The sequence below is a fragment of the Hordeum vulgare genome, chromosome 1H (assembly GCF_904849725.1).
Source record: "Hordeum vulgare subsp. vulgare chromosome 1H, MorexV3_pseudomolecules_assembly, whole genome shotgun sequence".
Classification (NCBI taxonomy): domain Eukaryota; kingdom Viridiplantae; phylum Streptophyta; class Magnoliopsida; order Poales; family Poaceae; genus Hordeum; species Hordeum vulgare.
The window spans coordinates 95241099-95248120 of record NC_058518.1 but is presented as its reverse complement, the minus strand read 5'-3'; the positions used below and the strand labels follow the sequence as shown (position 1 = coordinate 95248120).

The 7022-nt window shown below is 50.1% G+C and overlaps 1 pseudogene across 1 annotated transcript; it reads left to right on the top strand.

The window, feature by feature from the left end:
• Positions 1–2492: 2492 nt before the first annotated feature.
• On the top strand, positions 2493–6680 carry LOC123426050 (annotated as a pseudogene). Its single transcript, XR_006621997.1, has 3 exons — positions 2493–2917; positions 3870–4620; positions 4986–6680. The product of XR_006621997.1 is annotated as a probable mixed-linked glucan synthase 8 (transcript).
• Positions 6681–7022: the final 342 nt, after the last annotated feature.

The following is a 7022-nucleotide window of genomic DNA, read 5'->3' as shown; positions in this document are numbered from 1 at the left end:
TATCTTCTGGACCATCACATCAAGTTGGGCTGTCACAAGTACCAAGTATTACACAAGTGGAGGATGAGACTGAAGAAGAGCGGGTAGAAGAGGTAGATGCTGATGAATTGCAGATCCTAGAGGAAGAGGATATTGCTGCTGCTAGAGTTGGTGAAAAGAGGGTTGCAGACGCTGATCCTGTAGGAACTGATGAACAAGTTAGTGAAAAGAGGGTTCCTGCTACTGCAAAAATGAAGCCTCAGAAGGAGGCAAAGAAGGCAAAGAAGACTGGAGATGCGATGGTGGAAGTGATGCAGCAGTACGTGAACATAAAGAAGAAACAAGCGGAGGATGAAATCTCCCTGCTGACAAAAGAGAGTGCTGGATCAACAAATGGGCATGAATTCTCCATCAGGAGGTGCATTTCTCTAGTGCACAAGATGGGAGACATCGCACGCCATGAGAGAGCCAGAGCATATAAGGTGTTCAAAAATGTTGAGAACCGTGAAACCTTCATCACTTCCGCTGCCGAGGATGAAGCGAGTGCAGTCGAGTGGCTTCGGAGCGAAATGGATGAGTTGGCTACCTAGAAGAGGTAAACTTTCTTGGAACTTGAATATTGGATAAGTTCATATGGCCTACTTATGATTTTGCTGTTGTTGTCGAAGAATTGAAATTGCAAATGATTACTTGCATGCTTAATCAAATGTAGCTTGAGTTTTGGGTGTTAACTAGCCTGCCGCCTACATATTATGCTTATATGCTTGAAGTATTCTGTGAACAATGGAAAATATAACCGGGATGCATACAATCTTGGTCATCTTAGGCTTAGTTTTCACATGATGTACTATTATAGCCAACATGCTTCTTAGAAGTGCTCCGTTGCATTTCAGTTTTGAAGAGGGGAAAATATATGGAGTAGGAGTAGGCTTTTATTTATTCATTTTAGGAATCCGCATAAAACTGTACTGAATTTTATTCACTCGCACAATATTGCACTGAATTTTATGATTTCTCCTTTGCTGTTGTATGTGTTCAGTTAATTTCTTCTTTGCTGTTGTATGTGTTCAGTTAATTAGTTGTGGTGATATCTTTTTGACAAATGTAGGCTTAGTTTTCCAACGTGTAGTTGCTGTTTCTTTCATCGTTGTGCTACAGTATATTTTTTCATGCATAAAGACGTCATTTGTTTTTCCTTTTCGACTAGGAGTACTTACTTTTTCTTCTGCCATTGACATCGATCTACCTCCTTTAATTATGTAATCTGCCGTGTCCTTTTGGTATGAAACTGTGGTGTCCACATGAAATCCACCAATTTATTCCCTCATCTGATGCTTAAACCACGGTTTAGGCTGGTTATGAAACTGTGGTGTCCACATGAAACTGTACTTCTGTAGACAATTATGTTGTACTGGATTTTATCTTTCACTTGAACAATGTTGCACCTAATTTTCATCACATTGTGAGTTGAAAACCTGAATCAAAGAATTTTTCATCAAAGCACATCATTCATCATCTTCTTCTTTTTAGAGAAAAACATAGTACATAGTACATCATGCACTAGTAGAACCCGATATTTATGTAAGTTTTACTAAATCTATTAATGCACAACCTTTGCTTTGTTTTTGTAGGTGTGTCCCTTCAGCCTTCATGTTCATGAGTTCAGAAGATCACGACGATTCTTTGCCTTTGATGGAAGTTCCACCCCGTATGTGCTCCTTCCATACTTGACTTGTTATGATGGCATGATCTTTTTCTTTAGCCTAGATGAGATATTCTTGGTTTATTTGACTCAATGGTGTGAAAAAATGATGGTGATGTTGCTGGAATGAACTGTTGTAATTGACAACTGTCATAATTATTTTTATTTGGCCCAGATGTGAAATGATGATTACTGCTTGTTAAAATTGTTGTGTTGCTATTGTTGTTGGTGTGATAAAAATCACATTTTTATTCTATTGTGCATCCAAAGGCTATCCCCAACCAAACAACAATTTTATGTGTTTGAGAATATTGGGGCTGGGGATGGGAGGGAATGTAGGGGATTGTAGGGGATTGGTGAAGGGGAGGGATTCACCAAATCCCTGAAAATCCCCAGCTCCTTTGGGCCTTGAAAACCTCTAGCGCCAAACAAGGTCTGAAGGATAAAATTCAGACAAAACAGACGTTAGTTTGGGATCATGCGTTGTGGCACCGCGTTTGGATGCGAAAACTGCGTCCATTCGTAAGTTCCAAACGGCCTGGAGGCAAAATTTCATGTGCGAACAGTGTTCCACCTCTACCTTTCCTTTAAACAAACAGACATCGGACGGACGTAAAACCTAAAGCCATGGACGTAAAGGCAGCGCACGTTTTATGCCCGGCAAGTGGTCTTGTCGCAGCTGTAGCCGCACTGCACGTCCAGCAATGAGCGTCACGTGAGGCGCGCGGATCTCGATGCACGTCCAGTCGAGAACCCAATGGCATTTCGTGGAATCAAGTAGCCAGTGGGCACGCCCCTCGTGCCCCGGCATCATGTTTCCGGGCATGGCGATGCTGATGCACGTCCCCACCGCGCCTCTCTCACTACATAGCGTGGTTACTTAAGCGTCTCTTGCGTCGTCCCGTGCTGTGGCCCGTGTAATTCAGTTCACTGCTTGGCTGCTTGCTCCCCTACATCACTCTCTCACTCACTCAGGGTGCAAGAACAGGCTCTGCTACTTGGTAGGCGGACCAAAGGTGGCATGGCTTCTCCGGCGGCCGTCGGCGGGGGTCGTCTAGCCGACCCACTGCTGGCCGCCGACGTCGTCGTCGTCGGCGCCAAAGACAAGTACTGGGTGCCCGCCGACGAGAGAGAGATCCTGGCGTCGCAGAGCAGCGGCGGCGGTGAACAGGACGGCCGGGCACCGCTGCTATACCGCACGTTCAGGGTCAAGGGCTTCTTCATCAACCTTTACAGGTGGGAGCATTGTCTCAGACTCTCAGTTCAGTTCCTTCCCCCCCCTTGTTTTGCGCCATAGATTTATGTTCCCCACTTGATCGAACCCTTACCCTTAGGCTTCGTACGTAGTCTAAATCTAAGCAATGTGGTACGTACTAGTAGTACTTACTGCTTGTAGTATTTCTTGACAGATTGGATCTAAATGTTCTTCTCGATCAGAAGGGGCCCCGCCTCCGGCTCCATTTTATATAGACGAAACCAGATGATACCTGAATCTGAATGTACACAACAAACAGTATGCTTGCCTGAACGTTGATGCACACTGACAGAGCATTAGTTAATTGATCCAAAGGCAGTAAAGTACAATCTTAAGAAACAGAACGTGCTGTGATCTGGAGGCACCGAGAGGACAGCGTCAAAGTAGTCAAAAGCTGCAAACGATCCAAATAGTACTTGCATTGCTTATAAACTGTGCGGCACGGGGGATGCACCGACGCCAGCTCACGCTCAACGGCTCAAGCCATAGAGGACATGACCTTTGTGACTTGTGTCCGGATCCGGACGGGAGCACAGTAAAAGTAATCTAGCTTTATGTCGGTAAAACAGTGCTAAGAGTAAACTACTACTCCATGCTGATAGGCGAAATTCACTTATATTTTAGCATTAGCATGTGGCGGAATGTCCGACCGCTGAGATCCATTTTTTAGTTGCTGCGAATCTCAACGCTCAGATCCTGATCCGGCTAAGAGATTTTAAAAGGATTTTAAGGCAAAAATCTAGAATGTACACTGTGCAAGTATTCACTTTGCACATGTATCTGTAGGATCTTGATCTGTAGCCAGTGCTAAAAATAGTAAGCGCTACTAGTATCTAAATCCAAGAGCACGTGAGCTCAACCACAATTACAGTATCATATGTAATTCGCATCAGTACATCGTTTCATGATTCATCTGTCCAAACGTAACTGCAGGTTATTGACTCTGGTCAGAGTTATCGTGGTTATTCTATTCTTCACGTGGCGCATGAGGCACCGGGACTCGGACGCGATGTGGCTGTGGTGGATCTCGGTCGTGGGCGACCTCTGGTTCGGAGTCACCTGGCTGCTCAACCAGATCACCAAGCTCAAGCCCAGGAAATGCGTCCCCAGCATCTCCGTCCTGAGAGAGCAGCTCGACCAGCCCGACGGCGGCTCCGACCTGCCCCTTCTCGACGTGTTCATCAACACCGTCGACCCGGTGGACGAGCCGATGCTCTACACCATGAACTCCATCCTCTCCATCCTGGCCACCGACTACCCCGTCCAGAAGTACGCCACCTATTTCTCCGATGACGGCGGGTCGCTGGTGCACTACGAGGGGCTGCTGCTGACGGCGGAGTTCGCCGCGTCGTGGGTCCCGTTCTGCCGGAAGCATTGCGTCGAGCCTCGCGCCCCGGAGAGCTACTTCTGGGCCAAGATGCGCGGGGAGTACGCCGGCAGCGCGGCCAAGGAGTTCCTTGACGACCATCGGAGGATGCGCGCGGCGTATGAGGAGTTCAAGGCGAGGCTGGACGGGCTTTCTGCCGTCATCGAGCAGCGGTCCGAGGCGTGCAACCGCGCTGCAAACGAGAAAGAAGGGTGTGGGAACGCGACTTGGATGGCCGATGGGTCGACGCAATGGCAGGGGACGTGGATCAAGCCGGCCAAGGGCCACCGGAAAGGACACCATCCTGCAATTCTTCAGGTACAAATTAAATATACATATACTTCCACGCAAATGTTTTTATACAGAAAGGTAAAACTGTTGCTAAGGCTTTGTTTGGTTTCAAATAAGTCATCAACTTAGAAGTTGAAAATTGTAAAAAGTGACTTATTTTGTCAAACAGACCCAACTTATAAGTCACCCTAACTTATAAGTCATAAGTTGCTCCACCCCAACTTGAACTTATAAGTCACCCACTTTTGCATGAAAAGCTAACTTATAAGTCAGATGACAACCAAACAGACGACAACCAAACAGACGCGACTTATAAGTCACTGGTTTTAAGTCACCTGACTTATTAAACCAAACAAGGCCTAATTCAACATGTTATGTGATGATTGTTACAGGTTATGCTGGATCAACCTAGCAAGGATCCTGAGCTGGGAATGGCGGCGAGCTCCGACCACCCTCTGGATTTCAGCGCCGTGGACGTGCGCCTCCCGATGCTGGTCTACATTGCCCGGGAGAAGCGGCCTGGGTATGACCACCAGAAGAAGGCGGGCGCCATGAACGTGCAGCTGCGCGTGTCCGCGCTGCTCTCCAACGCGCCCTTCATCATCAACTTCGACGGCGACCACTACATCAACCACTCGCAGGCCTTCCGCGCCGCCATGTGCTTCATGCTCGACCCGCGCGACGGCGCCGACACCGCCTTCGTCCAGTTCCCGCAGCGCTTCGACGACGTCGACCCCACCGACCGCTACTGCAACCACAACCGCATGTTCTTCGACGCCACCCTCCTCGGCCTCAACGGCATCCAGGGCCCCTCCTTCGTCGGCACCGGATGCATGTTCCGCCGCGTCGCTCTCTACAGCGCCGACCCTCCACGGTGGCGGTCCGACGACGCCAAGGAGGCCAAGGCCTCGCACAGGCCCAACATGTTTGGCAAGTCTACGTCCTTCATCAACTCAATGCCGGCGGCCGCCAACCAAGAACGGTCCGTCCCGTCACCGGCGACAGTCGGCGAGGCGGAGCTCGCAGACGCGATGACTTGCGCGTACGAGGACGGCACCGAGTGGGGCAACGACGTTGGGTGGGTGTACAACATCGCGACGGAGGACGTGGTGACCGGCTTCCGGCTGCACCGGACGGGGTGGCGCTCCACGTACTGCGCCATGGAGCCCGACGCGTTCCGCGGCACGGCGCCCATCAACCTCACCGAGCGCCTGTACCAGATCCTGCGTTGGTCGGGGGGATCCCTCGAGATGTTCTTCTCCCGCTTCTGCCCGCTCCTGGCCGGCCGCCGCCTCCACCCCATGCAGCGCGTCGCCTACATCAACATGACCACCTACCCGGTCTCCACCTTCTTCATCCTCATGTATTACTTCTACCCGGTCATGTGGCTCTTCCAGGGGGAGTTCTACATCCAGAGGCCGTTCCAGACGTTCGCGCTCTTCGTCGTCGTCGTCATCGCCACGGTGGAGCTCATCGGCATGGTGGAGATCAGGTGGGCAGGCCTCACGCTGCTCGACTGGGTCCGCAACGAGCAGTTCTACATCATCGGCACCACCGGCGTGTACCCGATGGCCATGCTGCACATCCTCCTCAGGTCCCTCGGCATAAAGGGGGTGTCCTTCAAGCTGACGGCCAAGAAGCTCACGGGGGCGCCAGGGAGAGGCTCGCGGAGCTGTACGACGTGCAGTGGGTGCCGTTGCTGGTGCCCACCGTGGTGGTCATGGCCGTGAACGTGGCCGCCATCGGCGCGGCGGCGGGCAAGGCGATCGTTGGGCGGTGGTCGGCAGCGCAGGTCGCGGGGGCGGCGAGCGGGCTTGTTTTCAACGTGTGGATGCTGCTGCTGCTCTACCCGTTCGCGCTCGGGATAATGGGGCACTGGAGCAAGAGGCCCTACATCCTGTTCCTTGTGCTGGTGACCGCGGTCGCTGCCACCGCGTCCGTGTACGTCGCACTCGCGGGGTCCTTGCTGTACTTGCATTCGGGGATAAAACTAGTTTAATTTTTGTCAAGTAATGCTGCAAAACCTGTAAAAGCTGTGAAACAAAACAGTTTTAATTGCAGCATATAATAAAGTTTACCTTGATGATTGTGTTGTTAGCATGATACGGTAGGCATGGAGTCTCTTTTGGCATAGAAATGTTGACCAAAAATACTACATCTACCTAAAGCTTTACGAATCCTTAGGTAATCTTCCTAAAGCTAACCTTCGAAAATCTTTTTTTTTTCATGTCTATGTAATCTTCTAACTAATCCTAACATCCCCTAATTTTCACCGGGGTGGGCCCCCTCCTTTCCCCCAACTTCAGGCCTCGTTCGGTATCCAGGTATTTGCACGTTATTTAGGATATTTTACAGGCCCGGTAAAAGAATCCCTAAAATTCCCCACAGCCCGTTCGTTACCCAGGTATTGGACCGGCCCATCCTCAAAT